The sequence below is a fragment of the Podarcis pityusensis genome (assembly GCF_964106645.2).
Source record: "Podarcis pityusensis genome assembly, chromosome: 6".
Taxonomy (NCBI): Eukaryota; Metazoa; Chordata; class Lepidosauria; order Squamata; family Lacertidae; genus Podarcis; species Podarcis pityusensis.
The window spans coordinates 90807838-90834310 of NC_138030.1; the positions used below are offsets into that span (position 1 = coordinate 90807838).

The window sequence follows — 26473 nt, forward strand, 5'->3', positions numbered from 1 at the left end:
ATAAAATCCTTTGACTCAATACACAACACCCCTTCCCCCCTAGTGAGCACAGCAGACGTAATCTCTCAGGTACTGTGGGGGCCTACAACTTCTACTTGATCTCCTGACAACAGGTGTTGCAGGTTCTGAATTGGGTGTTACCTGTGGTAGAGGGGCTGCTCTAGGGGTTTCGTCAGGAACAGATGGAGTCCCCGACATCTCAGGGTCCCCTATCTGTACCTCGTCATCGTGAGAACTAGCAGACCCTGGTTCATTTGTTAAAGCCCCTGGTGATTGCACCTCTGTGCCATTTTCACTCTGGTCTTGCAGCTCTGCGTCGTTAGCCAAGGATGAATTATCTGGCTCCTCCCTGCTGAGCGCCCGGCGCCTCAGCTGATCTATATGTCTCTTCCACACTTGCCCATTTTCCAAGGTCACATAATAGGACACAGGTCCACTAGCCCGGGTGACCACACCAGCCACCCACCGCGAACCTCGTGAATAGTTCCTCACCCAGACCAGATCTTCAGGGGCGAGATACCTTGTTGTGTCAGTCTCAGCCTGCCCATTGGAGGATGGGTGAAAGGGCGCGGATGTGACCCCTCTTATGAAGTTATCAGCCAAGAATGCCCTGAATTCTTGGGATACAAAAGCTGCCCCATTATCTGATACAATGGTCTCAGGTAACCCGTGGGTTGCAAACAGCTGCCTCAACACCTTGATGACGGCAGCTGATGCCATGCTAGGGACCATCGCCACTTCTAACCATTTGGAATATGCATCAACGATAACCAAAAAAACCTTTCCTTGGAATGGCCCAGCAAAATCTAAGTGCAGCCGGCTGCAGGGAGATCTGGACTGCTCCCACCAGTGGACTGGTGCTCTGGCCACTTCCGGCCGCACCTCTTGGCATGCCTTGCATGTTCGTACCCATTGTTCTATGTTCTGGTCCATTCCAGGCCACCACACATAACATCGGGCTAGCGACTTCATCCTGACCATTCCCGGGTGTCCCATGTGAAGCGTCTCAAGAACCCTGTTTCTCAGTGGTGCTGGGATGATCACCCTATCTCCCCACAGGAGACAACCCTTATGCATGGACAACTCGTGCTGCCTAGTCGCATAAGGCCTGAATTTGTCTTCATGCGGACCACCTGGCCACCCCCTCCCCATCCAAGTGAGCACACGGGAGAGAACAGCATCTTTCCTCGTTTTCTCAGCTATATCAGTAGCCGTTACAGGAGCCCCCGGAAGTGTTTCCAGCATCATTATGTGCTCCGCTGGAGCAGGATCCTCAGTGCTCCCGCCAGGAAGGGGCAATCGACTCAGCGCATCCGCGTGGCACAACCGTTTCCCCGGCACATGGGTCAAGGTGTACTGGAACCCGTTCAGGAATATAGACCAACGTAACATTCTGGGGGAGAGAATTTGTGGCGTTTGTTTGTTCGGGTTGAACAACCCTAACAGTGGCTTGTGGTCCGTTTCAATGTAGAAAAGGCAACCGTACACATAATCATGGAACTTTTTGATTCCTGCCACAATTGCAAGCGCCTCTTTGTCAATTTGAGCATAGTTGTGCTCCGTGGGCGACAACGTACGGGAATAGAAAGAGATGGGCTTTTCCGACCCATCCGGTTCCCTATGACTTAGCACCGCCCCCAGGCCGTATTGAGAGGCATCACATGCCAGGACCAGAGGCTTTGACTCGTCATAATGAGCAAGGACACTCCTGCTACTCAGCATTCCTCGCAAGGAGTCAAAAGCCTTCTGCTGCCCCTGCCCCCATCGCCACACATTCTTTTTCTGCAACAGTCTATGTAATGGTTCAGCTACCGAAGCTTTCTGGGGTAAGAACGAATGATAAAAGTTAATAAGTCCCAGGAATGACTGCAACTCCGTCTTGTTCTGTGGTTGTGGCGCCTCGATGATGGCCTTAATCTTAGCATCTGTGGGGTGGATGCCTGATGCATCAATTTTAAACCCCAAGAAATCCACAGTTGGCACCCCAAAACTGCATTTTTCCTTTTTCAGTTGCAACCCCACCTCCTTGAACTTGAGCAACACTGCACGAACACGCGCAACCAGTTCCTGTGGGTCTTTTCCAGCAATCAAAACGTCATCAAAAAATGGCAAGACCCCCGGCAGACCTCTTAACAGGTGTTCCATGAGCCCTTGAAAAATCCCTGGGGCCACACAAACTCCAAATTGTAATCTGTTAACTCTGAACGCCCCTTTATGTGTGACAATAGTCTGTGCTTCCGCTGATTGTGGGGTTACTGGCAGCTGTTGGTAAGCTTGTGCCAGGTCAATTTTGGCGAACACCTTGCCCCCAGCCAGTTTAGCCAACAGATGTGATACGACTGGAATGGGGTATGAGTTTCCCCTGAGTGCCTTATTGATAGTACATTTGTAATCTGCACAGATCCTGACTTCCCCATTTGCTTTAAGGGGTGTGACGATTGGAGTCTCCCACTTAGCAGAGTCCACGGGTGAGAGAACTCCCTGCTTGACCAATTTCTCCAGCTCTGCTTCGATCTTGGGTTGCAGTGCAAATGGCACTCGCCTTGGTTTGAGTCGGATTGGGGCCACCCCAGGGTCCAACTCCAAGTCAACTGGGGGCCCTTTATAACAACCCAGTTTTCCATTAAAGAGACCAGCAAATTCTTTGCATAATGCCTCGCTCATCTCAGGGCAGGTTTGGATTGAATTAAGCCCTGATATACTCAGTCCTAGGGCGGGGAACCAGTCAGTGCCCAGGAGACTGGGGCGACTGCCCTTCGCAATCACCAGTTTGAGTACAGCCTGTTTGTCCAGGAACTGTACTCTCACGGCACACATTCCCATAACATGGATGCGGCCCGCTGAGTATGACTGCAAGGTTGCCGGGAAGGGTTCCAGAGGGGGCAACTTACCCCTGGGGAAGAATGTCCTCGCGGTCTGGTCCGACACGATAGTGAATCCAGATCCGGAGTCCACCTCCATGTCGCACTGCTGACCCTCAATCTTCACCTTGACGTGTACCTTGCCTTGTGCTGGAAACTGCACGACCCTCCCGTTGATCTCCGTAACGTAGTGGCAGTCCTTTAGAAAATGGGTTGCTGCGGGCGGTCTGCGATGCTCCGGTCTAGGTGCTCCTGTCGCTCCCAACGCCGCCGATCTACAGATCCTGGCGATGTGACCTGTCTTCCCGCACGTCCGGCACATAGCATCCCGGAAACGACAACTCTTCCGCTCATGGTTTCCGCCACAACCTGGGCACCTGCCTCGGTGATCTTTGTGCACTGTGCAGGCCTGACTCACTGACTCGACCCCACGGACTGGGCTCTGGCTCGGAGTAGCCTCTAGCTCGTCCATGGCATGCGCAACTTCTATCTGTGGCTTAGGGGCCTTGAGACTGGCATCAAGCTCCTCTCTTTCATACTTCTCCGTGGCGGTGGCCTCCTTCAAGGCTGAAGCAAGGGTAACCTCTTCTTTAGCCACGATGCGTCTTCTGGCCTTCTTGCTGCTCAGACCACCGATAAACCGATCCAGGAGAGTCTCTTCCAGATTTTGGAAGTCACAGTGCTGAGCGAGCTTCCGCAGTTCAGCCAGAAATGCAGATACAGACTCCCCAGCATGCTGCTGCCTCTTATGAAACTCCATCCGCCGAGCCATCTTGGTCTCAGTAGGCGCCAAGTGGCTTGTCAGGCCGGCAAGAATATCTTTGAGAGATGTCTCACTTAGCTTCGCTGGAGCAAGCAATGCCTTGGCCAGCTTGAAGAAGAAGAAGAAGAAGAGTTTGGATTTGATATCCCGCCTTTCACTCCCCTTCAGGAGTCTCAAAGCGGCTAACATTCTCCTTTCCCTTCCTCCCCCACAACAAACACTCTGTGAGGTGAGTGGGGCTGAGAGACTTCAAAGAAGTGTGACTGGCCCAAGGTCACCCAGCAGCTGCATGTGGAGGAGCGGAGACACGAACCCGGTTACCCAGATTACGTGACTACCGCTCTTAACCACTACACCACACTGGCTCTCTGAAGGTCTCAGGCCCACAGTAGCTCAGGAATGTGGCCCTTCTTTTGCTGGCATCGGTGATCCCTTGAGCCTCTGCGAAGAACTCGAAGCGTTCGACGTAGTCTTCCCACGTGTCGGGCTCTGATGGCTGGAAGGGCTCCAATACCCTTGGACTCTCCATTGTCCTGTGGCAGGGTCGTCTTCTCAGCTGGCCAGTGAGTCTTGTTCTTAGCTGCAATCCGGACTCTGAGGCAGGGCTGCGTTTAACCGCTCCTCAGCATTCCGGATCCCATCCTCGTCGCCAGTTGTTGTGACGTGGGGTTTGTGATTTCAGCTCTCCTGATATAACATGCTGGAGACAGTTCTCTAGTAACACTTCTTTATTAAAGCAACAAGACTGACTACTGGGGAGAGGAAAGCTACATTTATAGGGACAGGGAACTAGCAAGAAAGGATACATTTTGGAGGGAACAATATCAGGCAATCACAGTCCCGCCTTTTGGAGGGAACCAATAAGACAGAGGATCCAAATACAGCAGCTTAAATGAACCAATAGTAGCTGTACCCTCTGGAACCAAAAGGCAGTTACTTTACTCTAATGCAAATACAGACAATAATAATACAGATCTAAAATCCTTTGACTCAATACACAACACAGATGAAGGGAAGTAATTGTGCCACTCGATTCTGCCTTGGTCAGGCCACACCTGGAATACTGTGTCCAATTCTGGGCACCACAATTTAAGAAGGATGTTGTCAAGCTGGAACATGTGCAGAAGAGGGTGACCAAGATGATCAAGGGTCTGGAAACTAAGCCTTACGATGAACGCTTGAAGGATCTGGGTATGTGTGCTGGTCCCGTGGGTTACCCAAGAGGCGGGGTCCAAGTCCGGTCCATCGTCAAAGGTGCAACATGGAGGCAGTCCGTAGTAGCTGACACTGGGTGCAGGGCAGGGAGTCGGGTGAAGTCAGGAACAGACATGCAAGCAGGGAGCCAGGGCGTGTCAGTAGCTCAGGCAGGAAAGCAGGACAGGGTTCAGGCAGGAACTAGCAACCAACAATGTTCCTCCAGCAATTTGGGACCGGGGCTGGCCGGCTTTTATCAGCCCGAGGCACAGGGCGGCCCTGATTCTCTGGTGACTCGCCTCTCCTGGCCTGGAGGCGAGCACTCCTCCTGCGGGAACTTAGTTCCCTCCGCCTCTCTGCCCTGAGCCTCTGCAGCTCAGGAGAGACTGGAGGGTTACCGGACCCAGAGGCAACCTCAGCTTCCTCTGACGGGGCTGAGAGTGGAGCACCTGCAGGCAATGGGTCCTCCATCACCTCAGAAGCCAGAGCAGACTCAGCTGGTGCCTGCACCTGAGGATCCAGCACAGGTGAGGACCCTTCAGGCTCATGCCCCAGCCCCGGCTCAGCTGGTTCTGGAGGTGGGGAATCCTGTGCAGGCTGGATCCCTCAGGTTCAGCATCCGAGTCCGAATCCCAGGCCATGACAGTATGTTCAGCCTGGAAATGAGAATTCTGAGAGGAGATCTGATAGCCATCTTCAGATATCTTAAGGGCTGTCACATGGAAGAGGGAGGATGCTTGTTTTCTCCTGCTCTGGAGGGTAGGACTCGAAACAAGAAAGGAGATTCCAACTAAACATTTGTAAAATAAAACTTTCTAACAGTAAGAGCTGTTTGTCAGTCAAACAGACTCCCACGAGAGGTGGTGGGCTCTCCATCCTCAGAGGTTTTTAAGCAGAGGTTGGCTGGCCATCTGTCAGGGATGCTTTCACTGAGATTCCTCCATTGCAGGGGGTTGGACTAGATGACTGTTGGGGTTCCTTCCAGCTGTATGATTCTAGGAATCTGATGCATCTAACCTAACTTATTTCAAAGGGTTGTTATGGGGATTAAATGAGGAGGGGGAAGAGAACCATGTATGCCATCTTGAACTCCTTGGACAGAAGGTTGGGCAAAAAAAAAAAAAAATGTAATAAAAGAGCTTGATAGAAGAGGTACCTTAGCTGCAAGTTTCCTGGTAGCAGCATCACTGCAGCTTACCGGAAGAGGGGCAAGGTGGGTGGGGGGCAGGCAGCACTGTGCAGGTGAATGCTGACAGGAATGACCTGCCTTTCTCTTTTTTATATATATTTCATTTATGATTTTCAGTTTTATACAAACCATGCATCAAAAAGAAACTGCAGTCTCTGTTGTACCTCATTCCTTTTTTAAAATGATTTTCAATTTTACACATTTCAGTAATTTTACAATCATCTTAACATTTCAAAACTTGACTTCCTTCCCCCTCTTTCTGCAATTCCTTAAATTTGTTTTTTTATATTTTCTGCATATCCAAATTAACTTTGTTTGCTCATTTATACAGCTACTTTAAATACTCTTATAAAACTGCAGGTTATTACAATAATCCTGCTAATCTTCTTATCTGTTTACAGTTTATTTCTAAATATTCAATAAACCATTTGCGTACATGAATAAATTTTATACAATTTAGGTAGTTCTGTCCCTATAATTCCTTAAAGAAAACCTTCTGGGTTTTTTAAAAAAATAAAAGTTATTTTGTGCATCCTTTTCAATTCATTATATATCATTTCCCAGTAAGCTTTAACCTTACTGCAAGACCACATATGATAAAAAGAACCTTCTTTCTCTTTACACTTCCAACACTTATTTGATTTAGATTTATACATTTTTGCCATTTACTCAGTATTACGTACCATTGATATAACATTTTCATATAATTTTCTTTCATGCTGTAAGTTTTATATCCATATTCCACAATTGTTCCCATGCTCCCATATCTACATTATAACCAGTATCTATTGCCTAATGTATCATTGAGGAATTTACTTGCTCATCCTTGGTCTCCCATTCCAATAATATCTTATACATTTTAGACAGCACTTTTACATTACATTCCAACAGATCTCTCTCCAGTTGTGATATTTGTTCCCCAAACCCTCGTATCACATCTTTCTTAAATACTTGGTCCAAATGATGATATGGTATTCATGTTGTAAAACAGCATGATAATTCCTTAAATTCTTTTAATTGATACTTCCTCTCTCATTTTAATAAGAAATATCTAAAAAGTTTGTTATCTTGATTTTTTATTTTTCCGGTAAGATTTGCCATTTCTGCATATTCCATAAGTTTTTGTATCCATTCTTCTTTTGCTGGGACTTCTTCCTCTTCTTTCCATTAACATGACAAAAGACTAGCATATTTGTAATACAACCTTTATTAGAATAGAAGAAAAAATATTTAATTGGGGAAGGGGGAACTGGACTGTGGTGGGGGAGCTCAGCTTGAGCTGCTGGCCTCACTGTTGCTGCTGCCTGGAAGAGAAAAGAACAGAAAAGGTTCTTAAAATTTTCATTTATTATTACTGCAAGGATCTCCAAGTGGCCCACATTATTCTCCCTTCCTCATCCAATCCCTACACTCTTCTTAAATCAGGGAGCTGCCTCCCCCCCCCACCCCCCAGCCAGCCAGATTCTCTCTGGCCTCCCTGTTTTTCATGAACCAAGATCAACACTCACCACTGGTGGAAGCACTGGTGGCATCCATCGCCTGGTCCTTTGGTCTCACATAGATGGTTCTCACTTTAATTCTCCTTCCTTCCACGATTACACTTTCTTCCCTCATACAGTCCAGGGGATGGATTTTGATGGAGCGGCAACAGGAGGCCAGCAGCTCTCGAATCCCTCACAGACCGGAACATCTAGGGAAGAAAAAAAAGAAGGTCACGAAATGGATTCTAGTTATTTCCTCGATACTCTCTATCTCTGCACTGCAAGCCATTTCCCTCAAAGCATCTACGGGGGCCCTGAGGACAATCTTTAAAAATAATTCTAACCATGACCTGGTTCCCTATGTTTCCAAATCTTAAGGAATAGCAAAAGAAACAGACTGTGGAAAGAATAAGAGATCCTACTTAAAAGCGTGATGAAGAAATCTTAATTTTTTTTCAGCAAACACAATTCACCCAAACCAACTTGTTTCTCACTCAATAACCTCAAATAGTTGCTCTACCCAAAGTTCTCAGCAGGGGAACGTGTCACAATGGAGGGCATGACACGGTTACTTTAGCTACCTTCCTTAACAATGGGCATTGTTCCCCTTAATATTTATTTCTCAAATATATCTTTCAGTGGGTTAAGTGGTTTTATTCAATTTATTTAGAAAAGATCTAGAGCTGGCTTCATCCAGCACGGTGCTTTTCTGGACAGGACAAGAAACACCTTGCAAACACACACACACTTTTCAACATGGAGGGGTCACCAAGGGACAACACTTCTGGCCTAGATGACGGCTGCTGTTTCTCACCTAAGAGTTAAAAATAACCCCTCTCAACACCCTGTAGTAATCTGTCCAGTATTATGATGGACAGGAGCAGGGCTTCACCCTTAGACCTCCTCATCCCCATTTCTTTCAGTTTCTGCCTAGTGTGTTCTGCCAATAAACAGTTTTCCTTAGGCTGCAAGGAAGTAAAATGCTATGAGTTTGTGGGTGCCAGACTCCACTGTGCCATAAGTTTCTGGGTGCCAGGCACTGAACCCCTGGACACTGAGCATCTGGGGAGTTGATCTAAGCTTTGTTTAAAGGAAGCCCAAGCTCTACATTTGATTATTGGCTATTAAAAACTGGTTGAAACCATTGTATTTCATTCACAAAAGAAAATATGACATGTGATTATGATAAAGGTTTATAGACAATGGGTGACACATTTATTGATCCTTCTTGTAGGTTATTATTTGTCTACTTTAATGTTTTATTTATGTATAGTAATCAGTAAGGAGTTGAGGTGGGAAGCAGTTTTGAATATGAACTGGTGAATGACTGTCATTAATCCAGATCCATTTCATAGAATCATAAAATATTAGAGTTGTAAGGAACCCATGGGTCATCTAGTCTAACAGACTATCACAAGAAGTAGTGGACTCTCCTTCCTTGGAGGTTTTTAAACAGAAGCTGGATGACCATCTGCCATGGATGCTTTCACTGAGATTCCTGCATTGCAGAGGGTTGGACTAGATCTCATACTATATATAACTTACTATATATATCTTACTATATATAAATTAAACATTGGACATATAATAACTTACGGAAAGGATCAATAAATGTGTCACCCATTGTCTATAAACCTTTATCATAATCACGTCAGCTTTTCTTTTGTGAATGAAATGCAGTGGTTTCAACCAGTTTTTAATAGCCAGTAATCAAATGTAGAGCTTGGGCTTCCTTTAAACAAAGCTTAGATCAACTCCCCAGATGTTCAGTGTCCAAGGGTTCAATGCCTGGCACCCAGAAACACATGGCATAGGAGAGTCTGTCACCCACAAACTCATAACATTTCACTTCCTTAAGGGGGGAAATTCATACTGTTAAGCAAGGTCGCTAAAGTAATGGTGTCATGTCTACTATTATGACACATCCCCCTGCTGAGTGACTTGGCTGAGAAATTTGGGAAGAGCAACTATTTGAGAACAGTTGCTCAGAAGAAAAGAGGTTTTTCAGAAAATGCAATTGACACAATGAAGATTTCTTCATCCCGCTTATAAATAGGATCTCTTATTCTTTACATAGTCTGTTTCTTTTGCTATCCATTAAGATTTAGAAATATAGGTAATCAGGTCATGGTTAGATTAATTTTTAAAAAATTGTCCTCGGAGCCACCTTAGATGCTTTGGGGAAAATGTCTAGAACCCATTCCCTGATTATCTTCCCTCTTCTTCCCTAGATTTCAAAGTCTCCAAAGACTCTGTGGGCTGCTGGTCTCCTGCTGCCGAATTTGGAAAATCCATCCCCTGGTCTGTGAACAGTGGGAGGAGGTTGATGTAATCAAAACGGGAAGCTGGAGGTGGTAAAAATAAGACAAATATATGTAAGACCATGACCATGGGTCATGTGGCCATCATGACTATGCCACTTCTGGCAAACCAGAGCAGCTCACGGAAACACCGTTTACCTTCCCGCTGGAGTAGTTCCTACTTTGAAGTGCTTTCAAACTGCTAGGGTGGCAGGAGCAGGGACCGAGGAACGGGAGCTCACCCCGTCACGGGGATTCGAACCGCCAACCTTCCAATCGGCAAGCCCTAGGCTCTGTGGTTTAGACCACAGCGCCCTTTCCAGCCTTGGGAGGAGTGCAGGGAGCATTCATGCAACACATCCATGCACTGCAGCCAATACACTAACATGTCACGCCACACTGTTGGGAAAGCTCTGCTCTAACCACTATACAACACTGGTTCTCTTGATCCAAAGAAAGAAACATAAGAATAGCATTCTCTCCATTGTTGTTAGGTGGATCAATTGAACCAAGTGGTAGCAAGGAAAATAGAACATGTACAAACACCCCCCCACCCCACACCCACCCCACACTCCTGCAAACAAAGGATGGAGGGGGAAGAGTGCATTTGTTGCCGGGGGGTGGGGATCAGCTTTGTTGAGTGACCTAGCAAAGTCTCTCTGTTTCTGAGTGGAGAGCTGAGTGGATACGATTTCTGCACTGCACACACTTCCGCAAGACACTCTCCTGCAAATGGGATGCTGCTGCAGCTCAGAAGATGCCCTTATCTCGAAAAGCCAAAAGTGTAGAATACAACAAGGCAGAGGAAGAAGAGGAACAACTTCAGAACGATGTGGCTAAGTGTCAGAGGCAGCCACAATAAAAGGAGGGGGGAGAGAGAGAGGCAAGGCAGTTGTGATGGAGACTGAAAAGGAACATTGGCAAATCCGACTTTCTCTTTCACAGGTAGGAGAATGGCTTTGAAAAAAGCCGAACTTGTGCAGTTCCCATTGTGCATCTGTGGGCGGGAAGGGGGGCAGGCCAGGTGGACAGAATCCAAAGATGAACAAGCTGCCTGCACACTGTGTAACTGTCCTTTGTGAAGACTTCCAAGAAACTGTCTTAAAAGGAGGAACGAGCGCAGGAAAGAATACTGATGAGGGACCCTGGCCTAATAAAGAGTGGAAACAGACATTGTAGGCTGCAACCTACAGATTGCTTACGTAAGGGTAGCATTACCGAGTTCAACAGGATTACTCTGGAGAAAGTGGCTTGACGATAAAGACTTCTCTCCGCGGAAACTGAGGCATTCAGAGGTTTCTCCCCCTGCCACACTCCACTGTTTTAAACAAACACTTCAGAGTACAATTCCACATGAACCAATTTGATAAGATTAATGGAGTCTGCTTTATTGAGTCTATGGATGGACACCTTGTACCACAGACAAGCTTTTGAGAACTCATTCAGGGCTTAACACAGGGGCTCCAATGGTGCCAACGTGTATGCCATTAAAAATGACAAGGGAGAAAACAATGGTTAGGGTGCAGCTCAGTATATAAAGCTTCAGCCAGTGAAATGTTTGCAAACCAGAACCCCTCTCCCCATGTTACTTAAGATAAGCCCTAGCATTTGGCCCTCCAGATGTTTTGGACTACAATTCCCATCATCCCTGACTACTGGTCCTGTTAGCTAAGAATCATGGGAGTTGTAGGCGAAAACATCTGGAGGGCCAAAGGTTGGGGATGCCCGCCCTAAGCCAACATGGGACGAGTGCAGGTGGGGGGTTCTGCCCCTTGTTGCTGTTGTCACTGTTTCTGAAGAAAGTGATGCTAGCCTTGGGAGGAGCTGCAGTCTCCCTCAGAGTGAGGCATTCTGGGTAAGATAGCTGAGAGAGCCCCTGTGCCCTGGTGTGGTTTGCCTTAGCAATGAAAATGCTACCGATTTAGAAATAAAGCTTAACACTACTAAGTTAGTCAGTGACTTTCAACTCCCTACCTCCCTTAAATTTAAACTACTTGCTGTGGAAACCCACAGTGCCACAGGAACTCTCACAACTGCATTCTCCAGAGCACGTTGTTCTGAGGAAGCACTCCCTTGGCTGTTGCTAGAGTGAGGCCTGGAGGAAGGGGTAGTGATCCTGGTGGTGGCAGCAGAAGCAGCACACTCATGGAAAAAATGAGCAGTGCAACCGGAAAACAATTTCCTGCATCTGAGAAAAATCGGCTTGGGCCTATCTCATCGTTCCATTCACAGTAGCACATGTTAGAAGGAAAGAGAAAGCCCTGATATTCACATCCCTGTAATAAGCTTGGCTGGACTGGTCTTGTTCAGGCTGTGAGGGCTCCAAAATCCTCTTTGCTATGGTGGCGAGCCCATGCAAACAATTATCATTTGTGATGATTCAGTCGCCCAATTTACACATGTTCAATATGTGCACAATCGCTCATACGGCATCGCACCGAACCCAGAATTGACCCCAAAATGTCACAAATGTATCGCAAAAAAGGGGCGGAACAGGGTGTTTGAAGGTTTTCTCAATGGCTCTTATGGTAGCTCAGAACATTACCCCGTGTAAATTGGGGGTGGGAGTGGTTGCTTGTTCTTTGTGTTGAGAATATTTGAGTATTTTCTCCTGTTTTGAAACCGCTTTCATTTGATAGAAGACTTATTAAACTCACTGTAACCTTTCAGAATATAACAGGGGCAAAGCAGTACTGCCCACAGTAAGATTAATCACTGACAGCAAAGGAAATGGGGAACATATTTCCTCATCTGCAACCTCTGCCCTGGCAGTAGACCTGGTTTCAGCATCGAAGGGGAATGTCGGGTATGGCTTTGTCCCACTTTGACATTCTAGTGAAAACGTGGCCTTTCCTTACTTCCCATCTGCGACAGACACTCTCTGCAGGGTGGTTTATTAATTATCCCTAAATATAAATAGAAATCAGCAGGTGTGTGAATTTCTAGAAATGGCACTTTAATTGAATTGCCGAGCTATACTTGCACTGGACCATCAGTCCTTACACATGCATGCTCAAAATAAAAAACACAAATAAATGTCCCATACCCCACCCTGCGAAGAATTGATGCTTTTGAATTATGGTGCTGGAGGAGACTCTTGAGAGTCCCATGGACTGCAAGAAGATCAAACCTCTCCATTCTTAAGGGAATCAGCCCTGAGTGCTCACTGGAAAGACAGGTCCTGAAGCTGAGGCTCCAATACTTTGGCCACCTCATGAGAAGAGAAGACTCCCTGGAAAAGACCCTGATGTTGGGAAAGATGGAGGGCACAAGGAGAAGGGGACGACAGAGGACGAGATGGTTGGATAGTGTTCTCGAAGCTACCAGCATGAGTTTGACTAAACTGCGGGAGGCAGTGGAAGACAGAAATGCCTGGCGTGCTCTGGTCCAGGGGGTCACGAAGAGTCAGACATGACTAAATGACTAAACAACAACAACAACACCCCACCCTGCATTATTTTATATTTCTTTTATTTGCACGGGTCCTTTTGCATTTCTTTTAAAAAAAAGACTTACTGTAAAATGGGATTTTACTGCATGCTTGTCACTCAAGTGGATGATGGCAGTTCTAGTAAAGGTAAAGGTAAAGGACCCCTGGATGGTTAAGTCCAGTCAAAGGCGATTATGGGGTTGGGGTTCATCTCGCTTTCAGGCCAAGGGAGCTGCTGTTTGTCCACAGACAGCTTTCTGGGTCATGTGGCCAGCATGATTTCTGGCGAAACCAGAGCAGCACATGGAAATGGCATTTACCTTCCCGTCACAGTGGTACCTATTTATCTACTTGCACTGGTGTGCTTTCGAACTGCTAGGTTGGCAGGAGATGGGACAGAGCAACGGGAGCTCACCCCGACATGGGGATTCGAACTGCCGACCTTCTGATTTGCAAGCCCAAGAGGCTCAGTGGTTTAGACCACAGTGCCACTTGCATTTCTATATGAGCTCTACTTCTAGCCCCATGAGGCAGTGGTTATTTTGGAATCCCAAAAATTCAGAAGTCCAACTTGATGCTGGGCAATGCATTTGGGGAGGATTCTAAAATGGCTGTCTCCTCAAAAGGATGAGAGTCGAGTGGTTCCCATAGAGATGTATCATCACTTGCTTGGGTAAGGATGTGGGAGCGGGAAGGGGTGACGGGGGAAAGAAAACAGAGCAAAGGGAAGTAGGGTAAGAGTAACTGGCGGGGAAGGAGGAGAAACTAGCAAAGAGGAAGGAAAGCATCAGACAGGGATCAGGGAAAAAAGAGAAGTAAACAATTTATTAGTTTGTCTTAGGGTGATATTGAGAGAGGAGGGTAGCCATTTTCTGAAGGCCTTATCCCCACATGGTATAGATTTTAATGCTTTAATTTCCAACATGGCCCAAGTGATCTACATACAGGTCCATAATCAAGAGACAGAAGAATGGAAGCTGCTCTTCACAAACACTGAAATGAATCTACAGTTTTCTTCAAAACACGAATGCCCCATATTCACATGGTGGTGGCAGCAATGAAAGAAATTCATAATTTTCACTGGGGGAAAGGCAAGGAAACCCCAACCTAGTGCAAACCTGGTTGGGAGGGGAGGAATGGTTTCCAGCCCTAGTCCACCAGTGACCCAAAATAGCCCAGTGAAGGCTAACTTAAGGGTGGGTGGGAAGCTCATGGGGCAAAATGCTCCTGAACTCCAGTGTGGGAAGCCTCTACTCCCTCCCACTCCCATGGGGCTCCATGGAGATAATGACATCAGCAAAAACTCTTGCCCACCATTGCTCCTCACCAGCCATGGGCAAAGGGGTTCCAGAACCTAATTTGGCCTAGAATGCAGCTTCTTGGGGGGGGGGGGGGGTTTAAGGTTACCAGATTTTTTTCAATGAATCCAGGGACACTTTTCCACTTCCTACTAAATAGATGGATTTTGTCAGGGGACTGATTTGTAAATCCGGGGTCTGTCCCGGCAAACAGGGACGCCTGGTAACCTTAGGTTAAGTGGGATGATGTTACAGTAGAACAACAACAACAACAACAACAACAACAACAACAACAACAACATTTTATTTTTTTATACCCTGCCCTCCCTTGCTGAGATAAGATGGCGCCTGGCACACTTCCCCTGTGCTGATAGGAAAAACTTGAACTCTTAGCAGAGTTCATAGCAGAGTTCTGCAGCGGTAGAAAGTGTTGCCTTGTGTGTGGGTAATAAATCAGACTGAACGCAGGCTTCTTGCTAATCTCTAACAGCCTTTAATGAGAAGAAAAACATCATAAATCTGTCCCGGCGAGAGAGCAGACATTCTTTCGTCTCTCAGCCAAAAACGAAAGGAAACTCTCACACAAAGAAAGATTCCCGTATGTGAACCAAACCACGCGTCAGAATGTGAGACGTCACACAGAACTGTTTAACCCTGTAAGTTCTGGTTCTCCTCACTTCCCTAGCCAAGACCAGGCTCAGGGCAGCTAACAACCAATGATAAAAATATGTTGATTAAAATACGATTTAAAAAACAAGATTAAAGTACAACATTAAAACATTAGGATGCAGCCTCTTCACAGGAGGAGAAAGGAAAAAGAAAGAGGGGGAGGGAATCAAACTGATTCTAAGCCAAAGGCCAGGTGGAACACCTCTGTCTTACAGGCCCTGCGGAAAGAAATGAGATCCCGCAGGGCCCTGGTCTCATGAGACAGAGCGTTCCACCAGGCCGGAGCCAATGTTGAGAAGGCCCTGGCTCTGGTTGAGGCTAATCTAACTTCCTTAGGGCCAGGGACCTCTAGGGTGTTGCTATTTATGGACCTTAAGGTCCTCCGTGGGAGGACTGCATGTGCCATCAGAACTTTGTGTGTCACTTCATGCAAGACTTCTGCAATAAATACAGCATGGAAAGCTTATTGCCGAAGATAGAAGCTGCTGTTCGTTTTTAAAGGTGGCTTTCCTCATATCTTTGGTGGAAAAGCATGCATACAAACTCTTTTACATACTTATGGGTCATCTATGAATCTTTGCTGACACCATGTTCGTTGCCAGTTTTCTCAGGAAGTTTTTCCTACGAAAGGGTGGCTTTACTTTTGGGGATCAGGAAACTTTTTATTTCTTTCCCAATGTAAGCATTTTTATGTTATTTTTTTGGGGAGGGATCATTGTGGAGGAGAAAAAGTAGATTGTTTAGCAGTCTAGGCTAACCTACATTTCTTTCTCCCTGATTTCTATAACTCTTTACCAGACAGCCATCAATTTTTCATTCAAATTATTTCAGATATTTGTGACTAACCTACATTTGTGCAGTTCTGGCAGCTCTGGATTAAACTCCTCTCTGGAGAAGATATGTATATCAAATGTGCAACATAATTCTCATGCAAACGTCTTATCTGAAAATGAATGGTCAGGAAAGAAATATATGTTTTTTTCAAAGATTATCACAAAATTGTTCTAGTGCATAATTTTAAAAATGTGCCATGGAACCAGGGGGTGGGGTGGGGAAGAAAAATTGGGATTTGTTCTATCAAATCCAGTAGCAACATGATCATAGCTTGTGCTCTACACCCACCTGCTTTAAAATAGCAGAGTGTTGAATTCCACCCCTTTACTACAAACATTTCAACATAAATTAACATGAATGTTATACTTCAGCCGATGAACACACACGGCCATTTCCTGTAATAATAATAATAATAATAATAATAATAATAATAATAATAATAATATTTATTTATACCCCGCCCTCCCCAGCCAAGGCCGGGCTCAGGGCGGCTTACAAGCAATAATAAAAACAAGTTGAATGATTACAACTTAAAAACAAAATTAAAATACAACATTAAAATATTGAAACATTAAAATATTAAAATGTAGCCTCATCGCAGGAGGAGAAAGGAAAAGAAAAAAGAAAGAGAAGGAGGGAATCAAATTGGCTCCAAGCCAAAGGCCAGGTGGAACAACTCTGCCTTACAGGCCCTGCGGAAAGAAATCAGATCCTGCAGGGCCCTGGTCTCTTGAGACAGAGCGTTCCACCAGGCCGGAGCCAGAGTTGAAAAGGCCCTGGCTCTGGTTGAAGCTAATCTAACTTCCTTAGTGTCTGGGACCACTAGGGTGTTGCTGTTTATGGACCTTGAGGCTCTCCGTGGGGAATACGGGGAGAGGCGGTCCCGTAGGTACGAGGGTCCTAAGTTGTGAAGGGCTTTAATGGTCAAAACCAGCACCTTAAATCTGACCCTGTACTCCACCGGGAGCCAGTGCAGCTGGAAAAGCACTGGGTGAATATGCTCCCATGGCAGAGACCCCATGAGGAGCCTTGCTGCAGCATTCTGCATCCGCTGGAGTTTCTTGGACAGCTTCAAGGGCAGCCCCGCATAGAGCAAATTACAGTAGTCAAGCCTGGAGGTGACCGTCGCATGGGTCACTGTGGCCAGGTCAAAAGAATATGCATTTCTGGAATAAAATGCGCAGTTGAAAGAAGGATTTATATGTGGTTCAGTGGCAGTACAGGGAGCAAAGAAAATGTCTGTAAAAAGTGTGACTTGCCCACAGCAATCCATATAATCCAGGACACCGAGCAAAATTTTGAGTGCTAAGTGGTCCCTCCCTGATGCTTGAGTAAAGAGAATGCGAGAGGATGACAAGCTTGCACTGAAAACCTCATTAAGCAGCATCTTGAGATGGGTGTTTTTAGCTCCCCCCACCCACCCTTTGCTTTGGAAGCCTTATAAGAATCTGCTGAAGGTGACGGACAATGGGGAACATCAAGGGAGGGGTGTTTCTAGGACTAAAGAGAAATTCCCTTGTTATTTTTGCTGTTGGTGCTGCATGCTTTTTAAGTACAGTGGTACCTCGGGTTACAGACGCTTCAGGTTACAGATGCTTCAGGTTACAGACTCCGCTAACCCAGAAATAGCACCTCAGGTTAAGAACTTTGCTTCAGGATGAGAACAGAAATCAGGCAGCGGCGGTGTGGCGGCAGCAGGAGGCCCCATTAGCTAAAGTGATACCTCAAGTTAAGAACATTTTCAGGTTCAGAACGGACCTCCAGAACTAATTAAGTTCTTAACCCGAGGTACCACTGTAACCTTGTTATATTTGTAGTATTGGAATGTACCATATTTTTCCGTGTATAACACACCTTCATGTATAAGACTATTTTGGGGGACTCAAATTTAAGAAAATAGAGTTGTTGAGCTTTTTTGGGGGGGCGGAATGAAGAAAATCACTAACCCGGATGACAAACGCTCAGAATTGCTCGTGTCGCAGAAGCCAACTGCCGTCTGTCCACTCACCAACAGCAGCCGGAATTCGAATGCCCAACTGCCACAGTGGCACCCAATCAATGGCAGCCCTTGCCGCAGCAACCAATCACCCACCAAATCTTCTCTGACAAGCTGTGGCTCGGAGCTGCAACCAATCACCCGTGCCCACAATGCACTGCCCGTGTATAAGCCCGTTTATTAACATTGTTTTTGAGTAAAAAAAACACCTAGTCTTATACATTGAAAAGTATAGTAATTTTTTGGGATGTTCCATTTCTGGTTGATTTGCAATGCTATTGGCATTGGTGAGGACTGTAGGGCCTGCTCCCTTTCAAGGCTTTCACCAGCCAGCCTAGTTGGTGGGGCCCAGGCCCTCACACTTCCAGGTACTTACTTACCCTGGGAAGCTGAGGAATCGGAGGGGCCACTGGGGCGCATTGGAAGATGGCTGACAATAACATCTCTCCGACCCACAGGGGGTAATTAGGAGGCTGTGATGGGAGTAAATAGCCTCCCTACCCCCCCCCCAGGATTGTGGGGGGGGGGTTGTCCTTGCCTGCTGTGCCCTATACCACCCCCGAATTTGACGGCATGGGGGCATTAGGCAGAATGCCCTCCTGTGGATTTCGGCGCTCCTGGACGCCGTCTCTGATCCGCGTCGCTAGCTGAAAGAACTTCAAAAGGAACAATTAGGAAGAAGCGAATGCACATATTTCAAGGAAGGAGGGGGAGTAAAGACTGCTAACTGAAGAGTTCTCTGATAAACAAGATGAGTCGGAAGAACAAGAATCAATTTTGAGAAGACAGCCAAGACTCGGTATGGCAAAAGGACTGGATTGGGAGGGGGGGAAAAACCTCTATGTGATTAAACAAGAACCCCCCCCCCCAAGTCAGAAATGCCACTTTAATGACTTAAGCTGTGGATTTACGACTGTGTGGAGATAAAGTTTCTAACCAAAGCATGTTTTAAGAAAAGCGTGGAAAGTTTAAGAGCTCTGGAATGACGCAGTTAAAAATACCGTCGCCATATTGGTAAGCTCTGTCGGAGGACTTGTGTCTGGGAGGAGGAAAGAGCTGTTTTTATACTATGGGTGAGACTCCTCAGTGGGACTTAAGAACGACAGACCCTGAGATTAATGATGGAAAGAGCGATGTTATTTATGAAAGTGATGATATATGGAAACCATCACGATATGAGGATTGGTCGAACGGAAAAATCCACACAGGATATAATTGGTGTTTATCTGCTTAAGGAGATTATCTGAAGAGAGCATAAAGGAAAAAGAAAAATGTACGAGCAAGATGAGGCGTGGAAACAGCAAGATAAGACTGGATAGAATTATGAACTTTATCTGGACTGATTTGGATATGAACGCAGTAGCAAGAAGATGATCGGAATCCCCCTTTGAAACTTGAAATATGGGTCCCCTCAACAAAAATTTAAAATTCGGCTTTGTAATTCGGAATTTATGTGATGTGATTTGATTTGATTTGATTTGATTTGATTGGTCGGTTAATAAAAATTATATTTTTTTTTAAAAGGGAAGCTGAGGAATCATCTGCTGCAGAGAGGACTGCATGGCCCATTGCGCAGGGCTGGACTCACTGGAGTGAACTCCTGGGGAAGTGATGGGGGCGGGCGGATGTTCTGCTGTTGCTTCCCTGCTCCAACTGTCCATGTGTTTTGAAATGTTCTTACACAGTAGGTGGCATTTTTGTTTTTTTGCTCTGTTCCTGGTGGGTTGGATGTTTGGTTGGGGCTCTGGGTTGGTTTAGTTTTTGTCGGGAATGAGCCAGCTCCTAGTGAAACTCCACAGCCAGCTGCAGAACAGAGAGAGTTAGATTTGCAGCCGGCTGAACAGCGGCCAGTGCCCAGTGCAACTGCCACAGGCATTGGAATGCTGGTTGCCGAGGGAACGATGGAGAGTGGGCTGGAATGCAGCCAAAGCTCTCTGGGAGATCAATTAGGCACAAACAGGCAAGGAGATAGTCTGTCTGAACCAGATCAGGTTGGAGCTAAGCCAATAAGTCCCAAAAGCTGGCGAATTGGGGGGGGGGGGAGGGGGGTTGCTAGACAGGAAGAAAAACCAAAGACGTAAGAGTCGTAAGTTGAATATCTTCTGTAGATCCCAGAATGACTTTTTAGAAGGGTCATCTGAGTAATGATGCCGGATGCTTTGTTTAAGCTACCTGTTGTTTTTGGCAATAATGCTCCTTTTTAATTACCTACACCAGGCATGTATAACAGGATGATCACGATTTACTGGTCGATCGTGGGGATGTAACAGGTTGATCACGGGGTGTTCTGTGGTGATCCCCAAAAGATGCTTAGAAATTGTTTTGCACCTCCTTTCCCCCCCAAAAAAGCTCAACAACTCTGGGCAATAACAATGGGTAGATCACTGTCAATTTTTTAATACTGGGAGTAGATTGCAGTCTCTTGCGAGTTGGATGTGCCTGACCTACGCTTACTGTGTTATCAAGCTGAGAACCTGGACTCCTGACAGTTTTGGTATAATTGTATTCCCCCCCCCCACTGTTTTATTGGCTATTGTATTGTTTATACTTTGATCTTAAGGGGAGAGGGTCAGGGCTGCCTGGCAGTGGGCCCCAGCCAACAGAATGGCTAGTGCAGGTTTCATGGGCAGGGGGGATGCACTGGGACACCCGATCTCAGTGATCATGGGCAGCAGGAGGACTTACGCTAAGACCAGACCATGTCATTACTGAGGAGGCAGGTTTAGTCATTGTTTGAAGACTATCCCCGCCTCTGGGCCTGGTTTTGACTGGAAAGATACTGGAATCAACAAGGGAGACCCACATAACCTCCAGGTGCTGCTGTGCAATGCCACGTCAATTATTCATAAGACCACTGCCATCCATGACTTGATCGTGGATGGAGGACTTGATCTGGCATGTGTAACAGAGACTTGCTTAGATGAAGCAGATGGGCCAGATCTTGCCACTGCTTGTCCACCAGGTTTCTCTTACGCACAGCAACCCTGGTCATAAACCCCCATCGTTTAGCCCACACACTGAGGTCCAGCGGTGAGGGCCTTCTGGCGGTTCCCTCCCTGTGAGAAGTGGGGTTACAGGGAACCAGGCAGAGGGCCTTCTCAGTGGTGGCACCCCCCTGTGGAATGCTCTCCCATCAGATGTCAAGGAAATAAACAACTATCCGACTTTTAGGAGACATCTGAAGGCAGCCCTCTTTAAGGAAGTATTTAATGATTGATTCTATGAATATTCTGTTGGGAAACCCAGCCAATATTTATATTTTATTATTATTATAAATAATAAATGATGATGATGATGAAGATGTTTTAATACATCCCTGTTTCTTTGTTGTAAGCTGCTTTGAGCATGATTTCTTTGTAGAAAAGCAGCCTACAATGAAAATGAAGGAAGGAATGAAATCAAGCCACCCAGATAGGTTGCAATCCTAACAAGACTTACCTTGGCCCTCTTTAATTCAATGGGACTGACAGCTGAGTAGACATAGTTAGGATTACAGCCATGGATGGCTTTGTGATGGTCCAATAACTCCTTCATTCGCTTTGACTTTAGGGCACCACAGGACTCTGTTGCTTTTGCTATCAAAGACTAACAAGGCCTGCGAACTGCAAATTTATGAACTGGAAAAGGAAACACACAGGCAAGGTAACTGATCTGTAAATATTTGTTGACAACTGAGAAATATGTGTTCATTGGGTGCTATGTTACATAAAAAATAGGTATATTTCCACATCAGTGGATGTTGAAATGGAACAAAAGCTTGTGCAAAATAATACAGTTGCAGCAGAACTAAAAGTACTGGATACAAACAATAGTTAGAATGGACTGGGGCACGTTTGTACATTCCTAGTTTGAACTGGAGATATACACTATTTTCCTCCCACTCTCTTAGTCATCAGGTGACACCTTACACAAACCTCTGAGCTTTCCATTGCACAGACATTCATTGATGGCAGACAGATTAAAAATGTTAATCATATTCACTTTCTAACAATTTCACCAAAGAAGTCCATGGGACTTACCTTATTTTATTCTCTCAGTACGCTGAAGAATTGATGTTTTTGAATTATGGTGCTGGAGGAGACTCTTGAGAGTACCATGGACTGCAAGAAGATCAAACCTATCCATTCTTAAGGAAATCAGCCCTGAGTGTTCACTGGAAGGACAGATCGTGAAGCTGAGGCTCCAATACTTTGGCCACCTCATGAGAAGAGAAGACTCCCTGGAAAAGACCCTGATGTTGGGAAAGATGGAGGGCACAAGGAGAAGGAGAAGGCAGAGGACAAGATGGTTGGATAGTGTTCTCGAAACTACCAGCATGAGTCTGACCAAACTGTGTCGGACACGACTAAACGACTAAACAACAACAACAACAAGCCCTGTGAGGTGCGCTAGAACAAGGGAGAGTGGCTGGCTCAAAGTCACCAGATAAACTTGTGAGTGATTGAAAAATTGCGTCCCAGTCTCTCCAGCACTCTTTCTGCTCCATTCACTTTGGGTGGCAGAAAAGAAAAGTAAGGTGCCCTGCCAGGAAATAAAAGATTTTCTATCTCTTTTAACATCAGATGTAAAGCCAGCACCCAAGAACCACACTGAAATGCTTTCTGAAATCATCCTCATTGTGCAAGATTTTCTCCTCTTCTCTCAAAAGCAGGTGGTTGTGGAGGAAGACAGTCAACCTCCCATTCCATCCAAGTCTCCTGCTGTGATTAGAAACTCAAATCATTTTTCTTCTTCTCTTGTAAAAAAAAGGAAGAAAAAAGTTCCAGGTGTAGAAATATTACTTTTGGTGCGTTGATTACTATGACAACCCTTCAGAGATTTGTATCTATCTTTACGTCTGAGGTTTTGCTCTCACTGAAAAGAAGAATTACCTGGGTTGGATCTTGATGGCCATTTATTTTTAATCATTTTCTTTGGATACCATCCTGACAGAGAAAAGGAAATCTGCCTGGATGCATCCAGATTTATTTTTTTTAAGGTCTCTTGCAACAAATTCTGTACTTCACATTCTCTGCTAGTCTTTTAAATAGGAAAAGGAGCTCCCCACCTTGCAAGAATTGAGGGGAAATTGTTTTAAGAAGTCTAACGAACAAACAGGGATATCAAACAAAAGCTGAGGATTAAGAGATAGGCAGTTTATAGAAGAATTTCATTCCAATAGATGGGCATTGGTCTTTTCAAAGCTTAGTTGTGAAGCTGGCCCATGTAACTTTTTCAGCTGTTAAATGTTGAAGAAAATTAAGCACAACAAAGTATCAAACATTAAAAACTTCCCTATACAGAGCTGCCTTCAGATATCTTCTAAAAGTCAGGTAATTGTTTATTTCTTTGACATCTGATGGGAGGGTGTTCCACAAGGCAAGAAGGCCCCTTTGCTTGGTTCCCTGTACCTTCACTTCTCGCAATGAGGGAACCGCCAGAAAGCCCCTGGGGCTGGATTTCAGTGTCTAGGCTGAACCAATTCCCTAGATTGCTGCCTCCCTGTTTCCTCTGCTTGTAATTGATGTAGAGAATCCAAATGCTGCAACACTGAGGTAAAGTTGTTGTAAGTAAAAGGAGATATATTGCCATAAAGACATACTGCTGGAGGGGGTGGGGCAGTACTAAGCCTATAATAGTTGAAGCCTGTTCCACCATTTGGTTTTCTGTAGAATGTTTCCTTTCAGTAGGAAAATAGCTCAAATGGTGTTCGGTTGTGATTTGTGTTGCATGTGATATAAGTGAATGGGACACAAAGGCAGTCTTTCACTTTTATGTGCGCGTAATGTGATTTGTTTGTTTGTGCTAGAGTACTTTGTGCCCACAGCTAATGGATTCTCTTGACTCACCTGGGTTGCATAAAGAAAATTAATAGGACTACAGAATATGAGGGAGAGGAGATGGGGCAACTTTCATTTTCCACAGTTAACATTTCTGTTCTTCCTACATTGTTTTAACTTATTTGACTGAAGATGGAAAGTTCACTGGTGATGAAGGAGTCAATTCAGCTGTTACACATCTGGAACCCTTTGAATGGGGCTATAAAACTGCAAATCTTCATATATAAATCTTCTTGTGAATTAAGGATGTTCGAGGAATTCATTCTTTTGAATTCTGATCTGTGCCTCCACAGATGCTTTCTTAGATCATCCTGGTACTACACTTCCTAATATTCCATCAGAGATCTTGGCTAGCAACAAAAAGGTGTTGTTGTTGTTGTTTAGTCATTTAGTCGTGTCCGACTCTTCGTGACCCCATGGACCAGAGCACGCCGGGCAAAAAGGTAGCCAAATGCAAAAGAAAGCTGTTTAGAAAAGTTCGTTTCGGGAGAAAATTAGTTTAAAGCCCATATTTATATGTGATTTGTGTGTAGACTTGAACAATAAATAATTATCACACTGATGCAGGAATGGAACAGATTTGTGAGTGAACACGCAGGAAACTCCTATGAACAGGAACCTGACTGATTTACCTGTCTCTGCTGGAAAATACATTTGCTGAACTTTGAAACTGAAATAGTACTGCACTGCCTGGAAATGTGCTAGGTACCATTGCTTACTCTGAGATTCAGTAATTTATTTCTGCATTCCAAATTTGATACAGCCTAAGCAAGAAGAACAATGGTTTTCAAGCACATTCTCATCCATTTCTCTTTAGCATTACAAATAGTAGCTTGCATAGCTATTCCTTCGTTCTGTGATGGAAAGAAGAAAGGCAAAGGCTGTCAGGGGAAGCTGGTTACCCTAGGGAAGGTCTTATTCATTTATTTATTTTTAAATAATATTTATTAGTAGTTTCAGAATTATAGAAAATAAAGAAAAAATAAAAAGCAACACAATAATACATAAAAAAAAAAAAAACCGCAGAAACCAATACAACAGTACAGCAAAAAGATAAAAAGAAAAAAGGAAGACAAAAAAAACAACACAAATCCCAAATTACATATCTATAACTTCCATTTGCTTGTTTCATTGACCTCCTCACACCTCCCTTCTTGCATTCTAGTTCAATTAGTTATTTCAGCAAATTCTTTCCATCTTTCTCAATTTTTGTTACAAAATTTATCTTAACAATTTAACCTAATAATTAGCTCAACAAATCCTTTCCATCTTTCCCCATATTCTGTTATTCAAATTACCTTAGTTTATTTAACCTTATCTTACCCTAAAATACCTTAAAGCTTAAGTCTTAGTTTTCAAACATACATAACTCCTGATATCATTTCTGCTAGAGTCATATAGTTTCATTCCAACATTTTCCCTAATATTCATTAATTTTAAGCTAATTCCCTAAATAGAAAGTTTTTATTTATAATTTTTTCCCAATCTTCATCCAGCGTCTCTTCTTCCTGGTCTCGGATCGTGTCAGTCCTTACTGTCTATTCCATCTAGTCCATCAACCTGGAAGCCTTATGTCTGAGGCCCTTAAGTCTCTTCCATGTCCCTTCTGCAGTTCTTCTACTTCTTGTTTATACTTGCCCTTTTCCTTGTCTTTTGTTGGTCTATTTCTTAATTTCTTTCCTTTCTCATTGAGGAGTAGGTCCCTGGGGAATTCCAACCCAAAATTGTCTCCATCTCTCTTCATCAAACCCGCCCATTCCCCACAGACCCACTCCCCACAGTCATCGATATAATCCAAAAAGTATTTAAAGGCATGTTTCCAGGTCTCTCCAAAGTTAGGAACCTTCTCAGCTCCAAACTCCCCCTGGCCCACTCCAGCTTCAATCTTCAATGACAGGTCTTATTCAAAGTGACCATAAGAATGCACAAGCACACCAACGTTCAAAAAATTAGGTACTATGCAGGTATGGGCCAGTGTTTCCCAAAATGGGCAATACCACCACCTTGGGGAGCAGTATTAGCCTCATTTGCAATTGGGAGGCATTGAATAAAAATAAGGAGGCAGTGGAAGCATAAAAAAGAGGAAACTTTCTGTATCCAGGAAACAATTCCAAGAAACAATTCTGTATCCAGGGCAGCTGTCTACCAGCTCCATCTGGTACGCAGGCTGAGACCCACCCTGCCCGCAGACTGTCTCGCCAGAGTGGAGCCTACTCAGCTTATCTCCCGCTTGGACTACTGCAATGCGCTCTCTGTGGGGCTACTTTTGAAGGTGACCTGGAAACAACAACTCATCCAGAACGTGGCAGCTAGACTGGTGACTGGGAGTGGCCGCCCAGACCACATAACACCAGTCTTGAAAGACCTACATTGGCTCCCAGTACGTTTCCGAGCACAATTCAAAGCGTTGGTACTGACCTTTAAAGCCCTAAACAGCCTCGGCCCAGTATACCTGAAGGAGCATCTCCACCCCCATCGTTCTGCCCGGACACTGAGGTCCATCTCCGAGGGCCTTCTGGCAGTTCCCTCACTGTGAGAAGTGAGGTTACAGGGAACTAGACAGAGGGCCTTCTCGGTAGTGGCGCCCGCCCTGTGGAATGCCCTCCCATCAGATGTCAAATAGATAAAAAACTACCTGA

General features: G+C 45.2%; 3 long non-coding RNA genes across 5 annotated transcripts in view; 1 reads left to right on the forward strand and 2 right to left on the reverse strand.

Moving 5' to 3' along the window:
* The window catches only part of LOC308480647, a 32937-nt gene extending 14898 nt beyond the window's left edge, over positions 1 to 18039 (reverse strand). The window contains exons 1-2 of one of the 2 annotated variants that reach the window (XR_013988182.1): positions 17966 to 18039; positions 16036 to 16128 (exon numbers count right to left, since the gene is read on the reverse strand). This is a non-coding gene — a long non-coding RNA (uncharacterized lncRNA). Of the gene's footprint in view, positions 1 to 16031; positions 16129 to 17965 lie in introns of both variants that reach the window. The other variant, XR_013988183.1, reaches the window with a different exon arrangement.
* Positions 6189 to 8702, reverse strand: LOC308480671. Its single transcript, XR_013988212.1, has 2 exons — positions 7516 to 8702; positions 6189 to 7311 (listed from the first exon to the last, which is right to left on the reverse strand). It is a non-coding gene; the product is annotated as an uncharacterized lncRNA (long non-coding RNA).
* A 36-nt stretch (positions 18040 to 18075) lies between the features above and the next one.
* LOC308480675 overlaps positions 18076 to 26473 on the forward strand; it is a 71343-nt gene continuing 62945 nt past the window's right edge. For both annotated transcript variants that reach the window (XR_013988216.1, XR_013988217.1), the window contains exons 1-2: positions 18076 to 18383; positions 21565 to 21657. This is a non-coding gene — a long non-coding RNA (uncharacterized lncRNA). The remainder of the gene's footprint in view (positions 18384 to 21564; positions 21658 to 26473) is intronic.